The sequence below is a fragment of the Hyaena hyaena genome, unplaced genomic scaffold (assembly GCF_003009895.1).
Source record: "Hyaena hyaena isolate Hyena2069 unplaced genomic scaffold, ASM300989v1 scaffold_287, whole genome shotgun sequence".
NCBI lineage: Eukaryota > Metazoa > Chordata > Mammalia > Carnivora > Hyaenidae > Hyaena > Hyaena hyaena.
In genome coordinates, this window is record NW_024080919.1 from 2154459 (window position 1) to 2170126 (window position 15668).

Consider the following 15668-nt stretch of genomic DNA (forward strand, 5'->3'; position numbering starts at 1 on the left):
AAAAAAAAAAAAAAAAAAAAAAAAAGAGTCACATGCTCTACAGACTGAGTCAGCCAGGAACCCTGACCCCTTTTAAAAAAAAATCACATTACTCTTTAATATAAGGGCTTCAATATTCACATGTGTTAAATTGTACCTAACCAGACACGACTCTTAGTAAATGACAGAGCTACTTCTGTCATTTAATCTGTCAATACACTAGTTGTTAAAATAGTTCAAAATCACTCAATGAAAATTTAAAAATATTAAACAGTTGGTATACAGGTTAGTGTGAAAACCGGGAAATATAAAACCTAGCTTCCTCCAGCTTCAGATTTCTTCACCCACACGTATTGAACCATTTGCTGAGCCAGGACTCTGCTGGGCTCTGGCACTAAGTCACAAGGTTCTCCTTACATACTTGTCCCATGGAAATATGTATCATAGTCATATAAGAGCCTATAAACTCACACTCACTTAGCTGAGTTATAAATGTAATTATACATTACAGTTATTCATTGCCGAATATTGTTACCAGCGTTCCAGCAGGCCTGGGTTTTAGAACTTATAAAGATTATGTCCATTCCTATGTGACTTTCATATATCTTCTGTGATGATAATCTGTCTAATCCGAAACTCAGTTACTGTTTGCCACTTGCTCTTAGTATGTGAATAGCCTTCTCTTCAGTGGGATTCCTCCATTCAGCTCCACCTCCTTACATTTTTTTCTTCACTGTTCCTGCCAAAATAATTTTCTCTGTTTACCAGTTGATTTGACAAATGTATTTGTTATCTATTACTGTGTAACAAACTATCACAAATTTCAAAATGTGCTTCAAAAAGCACTGATTTATTAAACCACAGTTAAAATTTTTTTTTAATGTTTATTTATTTTTGAGAGAGAGAGACAGAGTGTGAGTGGGGAGGAGGTGCAGAGAGACAGGGAGACACAATCTGAAGCAGCTCCAGGCTCTGAGCTGTCAGCATGGAGCCCAATATGGAGCTTGAACCTGTGAACTGCTGGATCATGACCTGAGCCAAAGTCAGACGCTTAACCTACTGAGCCACCCAGGCGCCCCAATTAACCCACAGTTTTATAGGTCAGAAGTCCAACACAGTGGAGCTGGGTTCTTTGTGTGAGATGAACTCAAGGCCAAAATCAAAGTATCAGCTGGACTGATTTCTTGTCTGGAGACTCTGGGGAAAAAATCAACTTTTTTGTTTTTTAATGTGTATTTATTTATTTTTGACAGAGCACGAGTAGGGTAGAAGCAGAGAGAAAGGGCGACACAGAATCCAAAGCAGGTTCGAACCCACAAACCATGAGATCATGACCTGAGCCAAAGTCTGATGGGTAATCAAGTGAGCCACCCAGGCGCCCTGAAAAAATAAACTTGTAAGCTCATGCTTCCTGTTGGCAGAATCCAGATATTTGCAGTTGTAGGGCTAAGATTTCTGCCTACCTGGGGTGCCTGGGTGGCTCATTCGGTTAAGCATCTAACTTTGGCTCAGGTCATGATCTCACGGTTCGTGGGGTCTAGCCCCGCGTTGGGCTCTGTGCTGACAGCTCAGAGCCTGGAGTCTGTTCCAGATTCTTTGTCTCCCTCTCTCTCTGCCCCTCCCCTGCTCACGTCTCTCTCTCTCTCTCTCAAAAATAAATAAACAGTAAAGAAAAGAAAGATTTCTGCCCACTTGCTGGATGTCACCTGGAACCTGCTTTTAGCAACTAGATCCCACCCATACTGCCCCTCCATCTTCAGGCCAGAAATAGTGAACTGAACCATTCTCATGCTCCAAATCTCTGATTTCCTCTTCTGCCAGCTGGAGAAAACTCCAAACTTTTAAGGGTTTTGGGCCATTAAGTTATGTACATCTTGATAATCCTCTTTTCTTACAGTCACCTGTGTAATATAATCTAATCCTGGAGTAAAAGCCACCAGATTCATAGTCATGAAGCTGACTCCGGCTGGGGGTGGGGGTGAGGGGAGGAGGCAGTCCCACCTGCACCGCACTCCTCCCCCCCCATAAGACTCGGCCCTCTGCAGCGGACCGTGGGCAACCTCAGCTCCGTTTGGTCCCGGTCTGACTGTTACATGTCACTGTCTCCCTCCCTCAGGGCAGCAGCCCAAGGTGCGTCCCACGTGCTCACTGAGCCCCATCACCTCCGCGTCCTCAGACGCTCCAGCTGCTCAGATCTGCTCCTTGCAGATCCTCGGCCTGTAAACAATCCATGTTGTCAGGCACAAGGGGCACCCTGTGCGGCTTCTCGGAGGAGGGGCTATGAATATTAAGGTATGTTACAGTTATTCAAAACAAAACAAAACAAAACAAAACAACAAAACTGAAGACGGCACCATTCCCGAACACAGAGTGCCTATAGTCACTTGACTGAATTACTTAACATCTTAAGAGCTGACGGTCCTAAAATTTCTACCAAGAGACCAGAAATTAAGTTTTTGCATTCTTCTGCCATCTGGGCCTTGAATGAAAAAGAAAATCGTATCTAATCCTCAATTCCAGTTTTATTCAGAGACAAAAACAAAAATAAAAAAGGAAAATAAAATAAAAGGCGTTTTTTGGAGGCAGGGGCGGAGAGCTGGTATGGTGTCTTATTCTAACTGATCACTCTTACTCATTTATCACAGCTCCTGGGTGGCCTCGTGGTGAACATTGTATAAAGTTATAGACCAAAATGCTTTATTTAGTTTTTGACATGGTGCTTTTTGATTTAGATTTTTAATAAATATAATTCAATTTTTTCAGTACTTTTTTATTGTTGCAAATAACTGAAAACTTGTCTCAAATCACCTTAAAATTAAGAGGTTGAGTTTTTTCGTCACTGAAAAAGGGTTAGCCAGGCTTTGGGACTTCATTTGGAGCTTAATAATGTTATTAAGGGCCAGCTTTCCCCTTCTTTCCCCTTTACCTTCTAACAGGTGATCTTTATTCCAAGTCTGGTGCCCTCTAGTGGCCGTAAAGTGACTTGCAACAACTCGCAATACAGTGTACGGTTACCATTCACATCTCGTAGGAGAAAGAACAGCTCTGAGCCAACCTGCTGAATTTCATGTTTCCTGGATGTGGGTAAGGTCCATGGCCGCTTCCAAACAGTGACCTAGCCAGGGAAATGGAGTGTGTTGGTGTGTTGTCACCAACACAGGATACCTGGAGAGGAGTAAGATACTTGGAAACAAATCCTGATATTATATACAAGATACCAAACGCTATGTGATACAATCTCTGTTGTTTTTTTTTCTCAGAAAGAGAGATGGCACCAGTGAGCGAGGGGCAGAGAGAGAGAGAGAGAAGTGGGGCTCACCCTAAGTGAGGCTCGTGTTCACCCGAAGAAATGCTCAAGCTCATCCAATGTGGGACTCGAACTCATGAACTGTGAAATCATGACCTGAGCCGAAGTCAGATGGTTAAGGACTGAGCTATTAGGTGCCCTACAATCTCTGCTTTATAAGGTAATTTGTAAAAACCCTCTTTTTATACTTTTAAAAATTCTGGCATATATGCAGTCACTCTAACTGTATTTGGATGAACCATTTATTGGCATTGTATACCTTTTATGGTTTTTATCCAGTTTATAGATAGTCTAACTCCCAATGGTTGAGAAATACCAAAAGGCTGCTGAAATAATTTCACATTTCCTTAATAAATAACAGCTAGATGCTGCCTTCAGTGTAGTCCAAGAACATTTTCCTAAAAGGCTTAAACTCCTTAAAAACATGGCAAGTGGCAACTTTTTGTCTAACTTGAGGGTTGAATTTTTTTGAACTAATACAAATAACAGTATCCTCAAAATGTCTCATTAAGTTAATGCTAATTGCAGAGAATAACTTTTTAAAAAATGTTTATTTTTGAGAGAGAGAGAGAGAGAGAGAGTGAGCAGGGGAGGGGCAGAGACAGGCTCTAAGCTCTGAGCTGTCAACACAGAGCCAATGCAGGGCTCGAACTCATGAATGGAACTGCAAGATCATGACCTGAGCTCAAGTCAGACACTTCACTGACTGAACCATCCAGGTGTCCCAAGAATAGCTTTTAATAGGCAGAAGAAACTGTAATGTGTTGTGAATAAGCCAGTTCTCCAAACGGCAAGATTATCCCTTTCTTGATATGGGGATGGAAGATGAGGTCCGTCTCTGATCTCAGGATTCTCATAGCTTGGAGATTTAAATACTTGGAGTCGTTGCTTGGAAAGGATAATTCAGTAAATAAAGGTCAATACATGAAATAGGGTTGGAATAGTATAGATGAAAAGGATCTTTCTCGACAGCAGGATTCTCTCTCTCCTTCTGATTTAGCATAGATCTAGAAACCATCAAACTATTCTTTGCTGACGCCTGACAGGGAGCAAGACCTTTCCTTAAAACTTACCTGTCAGTTCAAATATTAAAAAAAGAAAGATCAAACTAGTCTTACTTATGTGCTTTGCAAAGCTCCAAAAATCAGGGAATTTTCTCACCAAATGCCTGAGGTTTGGTGGGTTGTGGTTTCCCCGTAAATGACATTAACCCCTTCTTCATTCCCCTTCAGTGGCTCCACCATCTCATCACGGTGCATATTGCCTGCGGCAGCTTCTGCAGAAAACTGATGGCCAGCGAAGGCCGTGGCCTCACACCCACGGCCAATAAAACCACGGCGTCAAAGGTACGCATTCAGTGGGGGAAGATGATTTCTCAACATTTTGCCCTCAACTCCCAGGACTTCCTCTTCAATGCTTCTTGGAGGTCTTATAAAAGACTTTATCTCCTCTATTTCCTCCAGTGGGATATTTTACCTGGATTATTATCACAACTATTTGGCTTCGTGCAATGAAATTAGTGGTGATTCCATTTGTTGAAATCATATGTAGACGGCAGTGCTCTCTGCCTTATTACCAAATGAGTACAGCGTGCCCTTCAATAATTCTTTAAACTCTCAAATGCCATGGAAATAATATGCTGGAATATTACTGAGCTGTGACTGAAGCACCATTTGTGCTAAATATGACAGCGCGCAAATGATATTCCTCTATAAAAGTTCAAACTACATTAATCTTTTAGGGAGGTTCATTGACTGGGAAGATGGCTTAGACATAAAATATATAAAATAAAGACATTGAGGGCTCACTGAGGAGAGCTTTTCTGGTCAGGATTTCTAGGAACAAGTGTAGCTAACCTAAGGTCTGTAAGTTAACCATTTTTGAATAGAATGTGAGCAAGAGAATGCAGTTCCGAAGGGGAGAGATTGAGATGATAATGCCCATATTTCAATACGAAGAAAAACGGGCTTTCAGGTCTGAGAAATACAAGGTAAAGGACAGGGAGTAAACAACTGAGACCAATACACAATCTTATTGTTGTGAGAACTGGGGACAAATGTGACGAGAATTCCCAGGTTGGCGTCTAGAGTCCCAGCCCTTGTCCAGCTGCTGTTTAGAAGAATGGCGGGCTCTTCCTACGCAGTCTCTCAAAAGCCACTTTGTCTGTCATTTTCTCTTACCTTAGGGCTGCACGGAGAGACACATGCATGAACACCGTCTTCTTTTCCTGGGTTTCTAGAGGGGGCAGTAAGTCAGTTGGGTAGTAGCACACACAACAGGTGAAAATGGGTAAGAGATTTAATTAGCATTAACAAAAGTCGTTTCAATGTAAATATGATATACGATTATATTTCTTGGTACTAGTTTTTCTAAAATGTATGGGGGCGCCTGGGTGGCTCAGTCGTTTAAGCGTCCGACTTCAGCTCGGGTCATGATCTCATGGTCCGTGGGTTCGAGCCCCGCGTCGGGCTCTGTGCTGACAGCTCAGAGCCTGGAGCTGCTTCGGATTCTGTGTCTCCCTCTCTCTCTTTGCGCCTCCCCAGCTCATACTGTCTCTCTCTCTCTCAGAAAGAAATGAAACATTAAAAAAATGTATGGAATGTTTAAAAACAACATTGCCATTAAAAAAAATTATAAATGGGGGCGCCTGGGTGGCTTGGTCGGTTGAGCGTACTTTCACTTGGGTCACGGTCTCGCGGTTCGTGGGTTCGGGCCCCACGTCGGGCTCTGTGCTGGCTGCCAGCTCAGAGCCTGGAGCCTGTTTCAGTCTGTGACTCCCTCTCTCTCTGACCCTCCCCTGCTCATGCTGTCTCTCTCTCTCCTAGAAATAAATAAAAATATTTTTTAAAAAAATTATAAATGTAATATATATTTATTCAATGCAGAAAACATGTACCAGTATAGAAACACAAAGGGAAAGTCACCTGTCATCACAGTGTCCAGAGAAAACCGTCACTAATGTGCTGGCCTGTATCTCATAGTCTCCATTCTGTAGAGACAAAGACACAGTATCTTTTTACTTTATTTTGTTTTACATTTAAATTCCGGTTTAGCTGGGGCACCTGGGTGGCTCAGTTGGTTGAGCACTGGACTTCGGCTCAGGTCGTGATCTCACGGTTTGTGAGTTCGAGCCCCACAACGGGCTCTGTGCTGACAGCCCAGAGCCTGGAGCCCTCTCTCAGAGCACAGAATCCCTCTCTCTCCACCCCTTCCCTACTTGCTCTCTGCCTCTCTCTCTCAAAAATAAATGAACGTTTCAAAAATTAAAAACAATTAAGAAAATTCCAGCTAGTTAACACACAGTGTACTATTAGTTTCGGGTGTACAATATAGTTATTCGGGACTTCCATGGAACACGCAGGGCTCGTCACAAGTGCAATCCTTAATCCCCATCGCCAATTTAATCCATTCTCTCACCCACTTCTCCTCTGGTAACTATCATATTGTTCTCTATAGTTAATAGTCTATTTCTTGGTTTACCAAGATACCAAATACTCTCTCTTTTTTACAGTATCACCAACAAATACTCAACAATGTATTTCCCCATGTCAATAAATAAGATAATCCCCACAGGGGTTTATGATTAACATTTTTATTAAAAATTTTTATATTATTTATTATAATTATAATATTATTATAAATGTAATATGTATATCCTTTCCCAAAGATAAAGTAAGCAATACAAAAAGCTCTAAAAAGAAGTGAATATCAGGGGCACCTGGGTGCCTCAGTTGGTTGAGCATTCCACTCTTGATTTTGGCTCAGGTCATGATTTCAGGGTCATGGGATCGAGCCTCAAACTGGGCTCTGCACGGAACCTGGAGCCTGCTTGGGATTCTCGCTCTCTCCCTCTGTCCCTCCCCACCCGACCGTGCTCGCTCTCTCTCTCTAAGAAAAAAGAAAGGTAAAGTTGTCTCTGCCAGGCAAATCTCTGCTCAGACCTCACTTTTCCGTGAGGACTTCCGGACCCGATCTGCCTCTCGTAGCGCCATGCCGGTTCCTCCCTGCCATACTTTGCCTTGCCTTTTTGTTTTTCATAGCATTTACCACCTGCTACCATATACGATGTAATTTGTTTACACGTCATGTTTCTTGTTTGCGTGTTTACCTCTGGAGAATGTAAACCCCTTAAGGACAAGGAGTTTTGTCTGTTTGGTTCCCAAGTACCCAGAGTAGTGTCTGCCATATAAATAGCTGCTCAATTAATATATGTTTACTATATTAATTAAATAGCATTGGAGGGTGAGATCATGAGGGTGGGTAAGAAGAGAGGAGGGGAAAGATCTGAGGACTCTTATAGAGGTAGAATCTATAAGACTTAGAGAAAAAAAATGAACCGGAGATATCACTACAATCCTGTACTAGAGTGATTCCCTGCCTTTTCACTATTGAATTATCCCGTCAATTATTTTTAGGTCTTTTCCCAATAACTTATAGCTAACTGATAGAGATTCATAGAACTAGGTCAAAAGAGTCTATTATTTTTATGTTAAATATATATTGAATACTTGCGGCCAGAACCAATTGACCTATTGATTTGAGAGCCAGGACAGGAAGTCCATTTACCTGCCAAGTTCTGATTTTCCATGTCAGAAAGAATCCTTGCACTATTGATTAGCTGCTTCTGGGTACCACCAGTGCATTTCACTACTGGATGTTTCTAAATGAGGATTAAGGCAGAGATGGTGACTTTTAGATACCAGTTAATGCAATAACAGAGATCAGTATTGTAAATAAAAGTTTTCTATTACCCAAGCTATGGGACAGGATGTTGACTTTGCCATTCAGCCTCATTTACTACAGGGAAGTCATTTAATGTTTTCCCCCAAAGCATTTCTGTTTGCCTTTGAGTCTTGCCTGTGGCACTAAGATGGTAAAGAATATCCCTGCCTAGACTCTTCACTGTCAGTGATATGTGGTGTAACAGTGCTAATAAGCTACTTGATGATGGGTAAATATTTTGTAATGTTTTTTTCTGGCATGTATATCAAAGGATCTACTCAGCTTCATTCTGCAAGCTTTGCTCTCTCCCTGCCCACTCAAACCCCTAATCCTGGCACTTGGATGCAAAACAAGCCAATAGATCAAAGCCCTAAATATTCGTAGCCACCCTACGGCGGTGTATTCCATACATCTGGAAACTCTGATGCAGTTCTAATACTAGACACTTGCGATACCTTTTCTTACTCATATCCTCCACCCTAATAAGAAAGTTTTCCTTAAGAGCTTTGGTTTTTCCCTTAAACTTCTTTTCCTCCCACCAGTTTTCCACGTCACAGTAAAAGGCATCACACACAGACTTCTGATTACTTGAACCAGAAACGCAGCAGTATCCATGGTGCCACTATCCTCCCCACATATGCCGTCCAATCAGGAGCCGTCTTAAGATGTGTTAACATTAACCCTTGTACGTGTCCAGATGAGGCCACCTTCATCTTCCCACTGCCTTTGAAGGAATCTTTCCTCTTGAGCCTCTGATCCCCTTCAACTCATTTTCTCTAGGACAGCCAAGTGACCTTCTTAAAACATGAATTGGATCAGATCAATCTCAGTTTAAGCCCTTCAGTGACGTTTTTGCATGTATTCCCTTTAGAATGTGGGCCCAATCAGACAAGGAGCTGTCTTGTTCGCTATTGTATTTTCAGGGCTTTGGACAATGCCTTGTATATAGTTTGTGCCCAGTAAGTACTTTTAGAATGAAGGAAGTTTGATAATCTATATGTTTCTAAAAAATGTGAGGTCCTCTTCCATCTTTTCTTGGAATCACAACAGTAAGAGTTGGAATGGACCTTAGAGATGATCTGGTTTAACCTCCTTTTGTATCTAATTTCACAGCTTCTTGTATTTACCTCAGTGGAATGTAAACTCCATAAGGACAAAGAGTTTTATCTGTTTGGTTCCCAGGTGCCCAGAATAGTGCCTATCATATAAATAGCTGCTCAATTAATATATGTTGACTGTATTAATTAAATAGCATTTCACAATTAGAGGTTGCCTAGCTCACCACTTTGGAGCTATTTTGATGCTAGCCTCTGCCTCCGTTTCCTGTGTGATCAGTCTCTGGTCATTAACATTCACTATCTACAGGGCCTCTTGGATTGGGTTCTTTCTCATGGCTTCTACAGCTTGACCGCATCCTGTCCCTCATCACTGAATATAATTAGTCAATAATTTGAATTATTGAGAAAATATGGTAGCTGAGTTTCTTTCTGATTTATTTTCTACCAGTTTTATTTTCTGCCATTTCCCCAGGTAATTATTAGTCCATTATTCTTCTACTTAAGAGCGTACCTGCCTGGGGGCACCTGGGTGGCTCAGTTGGTTAAGCATCTGACTCTTGATTTCAGCTCAGGTCATGATCTCATGGTTGGTTTCATGGGATTGAGCCCTGTGTGGAGCATCCCCTGCATGGGATTCTCTCTTTCGGGCTCTCTCTGCCTCTCCTCCACTTATGTGCACACACGTGTGCACTCTCTCTCACAATAAATAAACTTAAAAAAAAAAAAAAAAAAGAGTGTACCTGCCTGATCAGATCTAAATTCCTTTGCTTAACATTAAGGGGCAGGAACCATCTTTTTTCTCTGTACCTATTCATGCCACTTCTCAGACACAGCTTCTCCTTTCCCGGCAAGCCTTACAATAAAGAGGTGCTTGTTCCTACTTTTGTTCAAGGTATTATATCCTTTCCTCAGGACCCAGGTCATGACTTTGTCTTAAAGACTTAATTTCTTAACTTCATTTCACAGAAATACGTTGAAAAAAAAAAAAAATAGGTCAGGAGCCCCTGGGTGGCTCAGTCGGTTAAGATGCAGACTTGGTTTCAGCTCAGGTCATGAAATCATGGTTCATAAGTTCGAGCGTCGCATTGGGCTCTGTGCTGACGGTGTGGAGCCTGCTTGGGATTTTCTTCTTCTCTCTCATTCTGCCCCTCCATTGCTCATGTTCTCTCTCTCTCTCAAAATAAATAAATAAACATTAAAAAATACGTCATAATACTTAATATGACTTATTACTTCCTCGCATATTTTATGAATCTCTTATGTAACAAGGGTCATGGTGGGGCCTAATTGACAAGTGTACCTTAAAAAAATCTGATATAACTGCATAAATACCAGAAAACTTCCTTCCATAAGGAGCCTAAGTCTCCTGTGGAATGTGTTGAAGAAAGCCTTTGGATTTACTATTGGACTTCTGAAATACTCGGATAAAGATGTCTCTAGAAAGAGAAGAAGCAAAGTTTGTTTTAAAAACTAAATAAAAGCAGCGATCCTAGTAAGAAAGGGAGTTAAGGGGAGATGCACTGTCTGAGATTTGGTCTTGATTGTGCCCAGGCCCCAAGGCAATGTATTTGTTATCTTTTCCCAAATAAGGAATACAATTCAGGAAAGTTTACAGTATGTTATCACACCTTTAAAAAAATCTTCTAAGAATGTTGTGTATATTAAATAAATTATAATATTTGCCCTGGCAGATTTAACATTTTTATATGGACCATGTGCAAGTAACTCCTAAACTTGTAGATTTGCTGAAGTGCAAATGGAAGGCAAGGACATTGTGAAACTTATTTGGAGGCTTCCAAGCTATGAAAGACTTCGATGAACATTTGCTGCGTGAATGAATTGGCCTCATCCAAGGAATGACTCTCCTGGAGTAATAAGAGTGTTGTTACTTTGTGAAAATATCCTTCAAAACACAGTGTATTCCCAGTTATGTGTTACTATTACTGAATAGTCTTAAAGTCTGGAAGATCACAGGAAACATGCCTTGTGGACATCAAGACTTTACTGTGTTGGGTTTGGTAATTAGTGTTCACCATGCCAATCAGCCAGTGGGGACATTGGTGCTTGGGCTTTGTAAATACTTTGTTTTCATGGCCTTGGGACTTCCTGATTATATAGCCATTTTGAGGAACATTCCTGGTAAAACTGATGACAGTCCTCCAAGTACATGGAAACATGTTCTCCCTTCGCCCTTCTTTTTAAAAGACCAATATGGGGCGCCTGGGTGGCTCAATCGGTTAAGCATCCGACTTTGTTCAGGTCATGATCTCGTGGTTCATGATTTTGAGCCCTGCATCAGGCTCTGTTGTTAACAGCTCAGAGCCTGGAGCCTGTTTCAAATTCTGTGTCTCCCTCTCTCTTTGCCCCTCCTCTGCTCATGCTCTGTCTCTCCCTTTCTCTCTTTCCCTCTCTCTCTTAAAAATAAATAATATTAAAAAAAATTTTTTTAAAGACCAAATTACAGAAATAAAAGAGGCAGCATATCCAGGAAGAATCTGAATCATTCTTTGTAATTAAATCATTTCCTGCTTTGATAAGTCTGTGATTCAGCTCTGATCATAGAAACAGCAAGATAAAATTCCTGGTTCATATATTGAAATTCTGGTTTGCCCTTGAAATACTTCAAAATGGTCTTCTCCTGTTGTAAGACTGGGTTAAATTTTTCTGAACAGCATGAACTTATCCATCGTATTTCACAGAAATATATCTTAAAATGCCAACATCTCAGCACATTTAGGTGGATCTGTCCACTGCCAGGGCAAAATAATCACTTTCTTTAATCTTTAAAACCAGCTGTTCACAGACATTAATTGCCATGTCACTTACACTCCTCGAAACAGTGTCATTTGACAAAGACACACATTTTAATTTGTTTGCTCCGTCTGGTCCTATTATACTTGATACCTAGCCATTGTCAGTGGTGAAAGATTCTCAGCAACTTCGGGTGCTTGGCATTATTGTGCAAGATGTAGTGATTCCAAATAGGACATTTTGAGACTAATTGCATTCATATAGCATTAGTTTGGAATATGTCTTTTTTAGTTGAAAACATCACATTTTCAATGAGAACACAAAATAACCCAGTGCTGACTAGGTTTTTTTTGACGATGAATGCATTCATTTTTGAAGTCAAGTAGTGATGTAGAAGGCTTTGTATCTTCATCTAACTAGCCTTCATGATGCATTGACATTTTCATAAGAAAACAAATAGTCACGTACTTAATGTCTGGGTCAGCAAATTTTTCCACTTCTTTGCTTTCACTAAGATTTTGAGAATCATGCAATAAAAGAAAGAAGCTATTTCTCATCAATTACTATCTTTAGACACTTCTACATAAAAATACGTAATGTATATAAACCCATATCTCCTTCAATTACAACAGAATTCTCCAGAACCTAATGATGGATTGCTCAATTGACCTATGTTTTTCATGTCTTTATTTAACATACGTATATAGAGGAGTTACTTTTTTCCAGGCAGTGTGCTAGATTTTAGTACTATAAATAAAAGTACATTTCTGTGCACTATAACCTCAAAAGCTAGAAGGAGAGGCAAATTGTAAAGATGTAAATATAACATAGCAATAGTGAGGCAGTAAGGTGTGGGTAAAGTGTGTGAGCCCAGAGTATCTAACGATTAATTTTACCTGGAAAGTGCAAGGATTGACCCAGTGACAACTTCAGTAGTCAGAGTTCAAACTGTGTGCAACTTCTGTTCTGTCTTCATCCTCAAGACAGAAGACAACCTAACACCAAGAGTCTGATGACCCAGATTGAGAGGTAGAGATCTTAGGAGGCTCGTAGCAAGCCTTCCCCGGGGGAGCTGGGGTCCCGCAGCCCACAGGGAGCCTTCCGCCCCTGCTTACACAGGAGCATTGATTGCCACTTCTATGGCTTTGATACTCAAACCCCATCCTCCTCTGCATTCGTGTCTGCTGCCATTGTCATCTCCTGCCATTTCGCTGGCCTATTCCTCTTCATTCTGGGCTTCAATCTCTTCTTTAGCAATACTTTTCTTGGCCCCTTAATTTAAATTACTCTCCTCTCAAAATGTTCATTGAACTCTTGTGACTTCTCTACATAACCTTTATAGCAGTTTGTAATCACAGCTTTATTTGTGTGTCCGTTGATGCATATGGCAAGGACCGTGCCTACCTGTTAATGGACATTTCCAGTACTTACCACACGCAACTAATATCTGGGGAATGATCGAGGTATTTGAGATTTATACAGCAACACAATCCTGGATGCAAGGTACCTCAAGCAAAGGAGACCATACCCCTCTGAAGATGCTAGCATTACTTCCTAATTCTTTACTTTCTTATTTCCAGTGGGTTATAGAAATAATTCCATTATTTCTAATGCCAGTGGGTTATTGACCTTTTGGGGTTGCTCTGAGCTGAGTTAATTATGTACCTAATCAATCTGGGGGTTCATACTACAGGGACGCCTACAGAGCAACCCTCCCTGTTCTTTACCTGAGAGTCCAGGCATGGCTTGTGTGAACAAGGACAGCAGGGCTGTTCAGTCGGCCGCTTCACTCTTCCACGATGGCATAGGTTTCTGATCCTGTGAACACCTGCCAAAGGTTCCTTAGCTCATACGAGTTTCAGGGGTGCGCCGGTTGGGCTGATGATACAAGTATTCTGGCATTTTACTTTCATTAGTAGTAGTGACCGTCACTAACGTTTGGTAGCAGCTGGTTATTCTAGAATGTTCCTGCCATAAATACTGGTTGCCCAGGGAAAAGCTTTAGGATCGGGGAGTCAAAAAGCATCAATACAGTAGGCGCCACGCGTCTGAGGTTTCGTTTTCGTGGCTTCAGTTGCCCATGGTGCGAAAATACTGCATGGAACATTCCAGAATTAAACTAAATTAATTTAAATTTAAACCAAAGTAAATTCCAGATTTGGAATTGCGTGCGCGCGGCCGGAGTAGCGTGAGGAAATCTCGCGCGATCTGCGCCTCGCTCCCCGGTTGCCCGCGGGCCGCAGCGCCTGTGTCCCCGCACCCCCTTTATTATTATTATCATTACTATTACTATTGACCTAGCGGCGGTGCCCAGGCCCAGAGCAGTGGCGGGGGCGCGAGGATCGCTGACGAGCCGCGGGGCTCGTTCGGGGAGGGCGCGGGCAAGCTTCCGGTTTCGCAAGGAAACAACCGGATGCGGATGCGCGGGCGGCGAAGGCCTGAGGTGGGAACAGGCCTTCGCGAAGCTGTGGAGACGGACGGCCCGTCTGTGTTAGCGCCTCACTCTGCCCAGCGTGTGGAGGAACTTTATCACGGGTACGAATGGGAACTAACGCTGTGTAGACGGTACCCTCCCGGGTCAGAGTTCCGCTGTGGTCCCTGGGGTACCCCCTACGGATGGGGGGGGGGGTTGCCACACCAGGGAGGCCGGGGCCCAGGGACCGAGAGGCCTGGTAACGACCACATTCACCCAAGAGTCAGGAGGGGCGCCCGCGGGCTCAGTCGGGTCAGCGGCTGACTTCCGCTCAGGTCACGACCTCGCGGTGTGGGGCGCCCCAGCCCCCCGTCGGGCTCTGGGCCCCCTGCTTCGGACTCTGCGCCTCCTTCCCTCTCTCTGCCCCTCCCCTGCACACGCTCTGTCTCTCTCAAAAATTATATAAAAACATTAAAAAAATTTTTTTTTTCAAAGTCAGACTTTCGCTTAGGTCGTGATCTCGCGGTTCGTGGGTTCGAGCCCCGCGTCGGGCTCTGTGCTGACTGCCAGCTCGGAGCCTGGAGCCTGTTTCAGCCTGTGCCTCCCTCTCTCTCTGACCCTCCCCTGCTCACGCTGTCTCTCTCTCTCTCTCAAAAATAAACAAAAATAACGAGTCAGGATTCGGAAATGAGAATCTGAGAGGAAGGTCAATGATAAAATAAGCTGATTCTATTTTTTTCATATCTTTTCTCTATAACTCTTATGCCGCTTTTTTGCAACCACAAGAAGGGGCTTAAAGTAGCAATACTTGTGTGCTGTGGTCTACGCCGAGATACTTCTCTGGGCGGAATGCCCCCCCCCCCCCCCCCCCCCCCCCCCCCCCCCCCCCGGTTGGGAATGGTTCCTCCCCGTCTTCCTGTCCGGCAGGCCGTGGCCCTCAGCAGCCAGCGCTTTCCCTGTCACAACATTTGTTACCGGTGTTACGAGCACGGCGTCTAACATCTCTTTTCCCTGCTACACTTTGTGCCCTGGGAGAGAAGGGACGATTTCGTTTCCGCTCATCTCTGCGTCCCCAACGCCTGGGCGCTTTCTGACAAAAGCATGGCACAGCGTGTACGTGGCTAACGACCCAGTGTGGACCGAGGCCCTTCCAAGCCCTAAAACGTGGACACTGGTGACGGCACGCGCAGAAGCCCCCCCCCCCCCCCCCCCCCCCGGTGGGCGACACAGAAAATGTCAGGCTGCCTCTGCACCCGGCACCTGGGCCCGGTGAGGACAGACTCTGCTTAATGCCTTGGTGAGCAGAGGTCCTGGCTGGTGTGCGCGGCTCTGACGCCACGGTCGTCCAGTCTGAACAGCCTTCTGGCCGTCCTCACGGGAGGAGGCGCCTCATGGGAACCTAGCTTTCAGTCTCCTCTCTCTCAGCTCAGAGGCTTTG

The 15668-nt window shown here is 43.2% G+C and overlaps 1 long non-coding RNA gene across 1 annotated transcript; it reads right to left on the reverse strand.

Annotated features, from left to right (window-relative positions):
• Nucleotides 1–332: 332 nt before the first annotated feature.
• Nucleotides 333–6272, reverse strand: LOC120241696. Its single transcript, XR_005530930.1, has 4 exons — nt 6211–6272; nt 5467–5521; nt 2906–3094; nt 333–718 (listed from the first exon to the last, which is right to left on the reverse strand). It is a non-coding gene; the product is annotated as an uncharacterized LOC120241696 (long non-coding RNA).
• Nucleotides 6273–15668: the final 9396 nt, after the last annotated feature.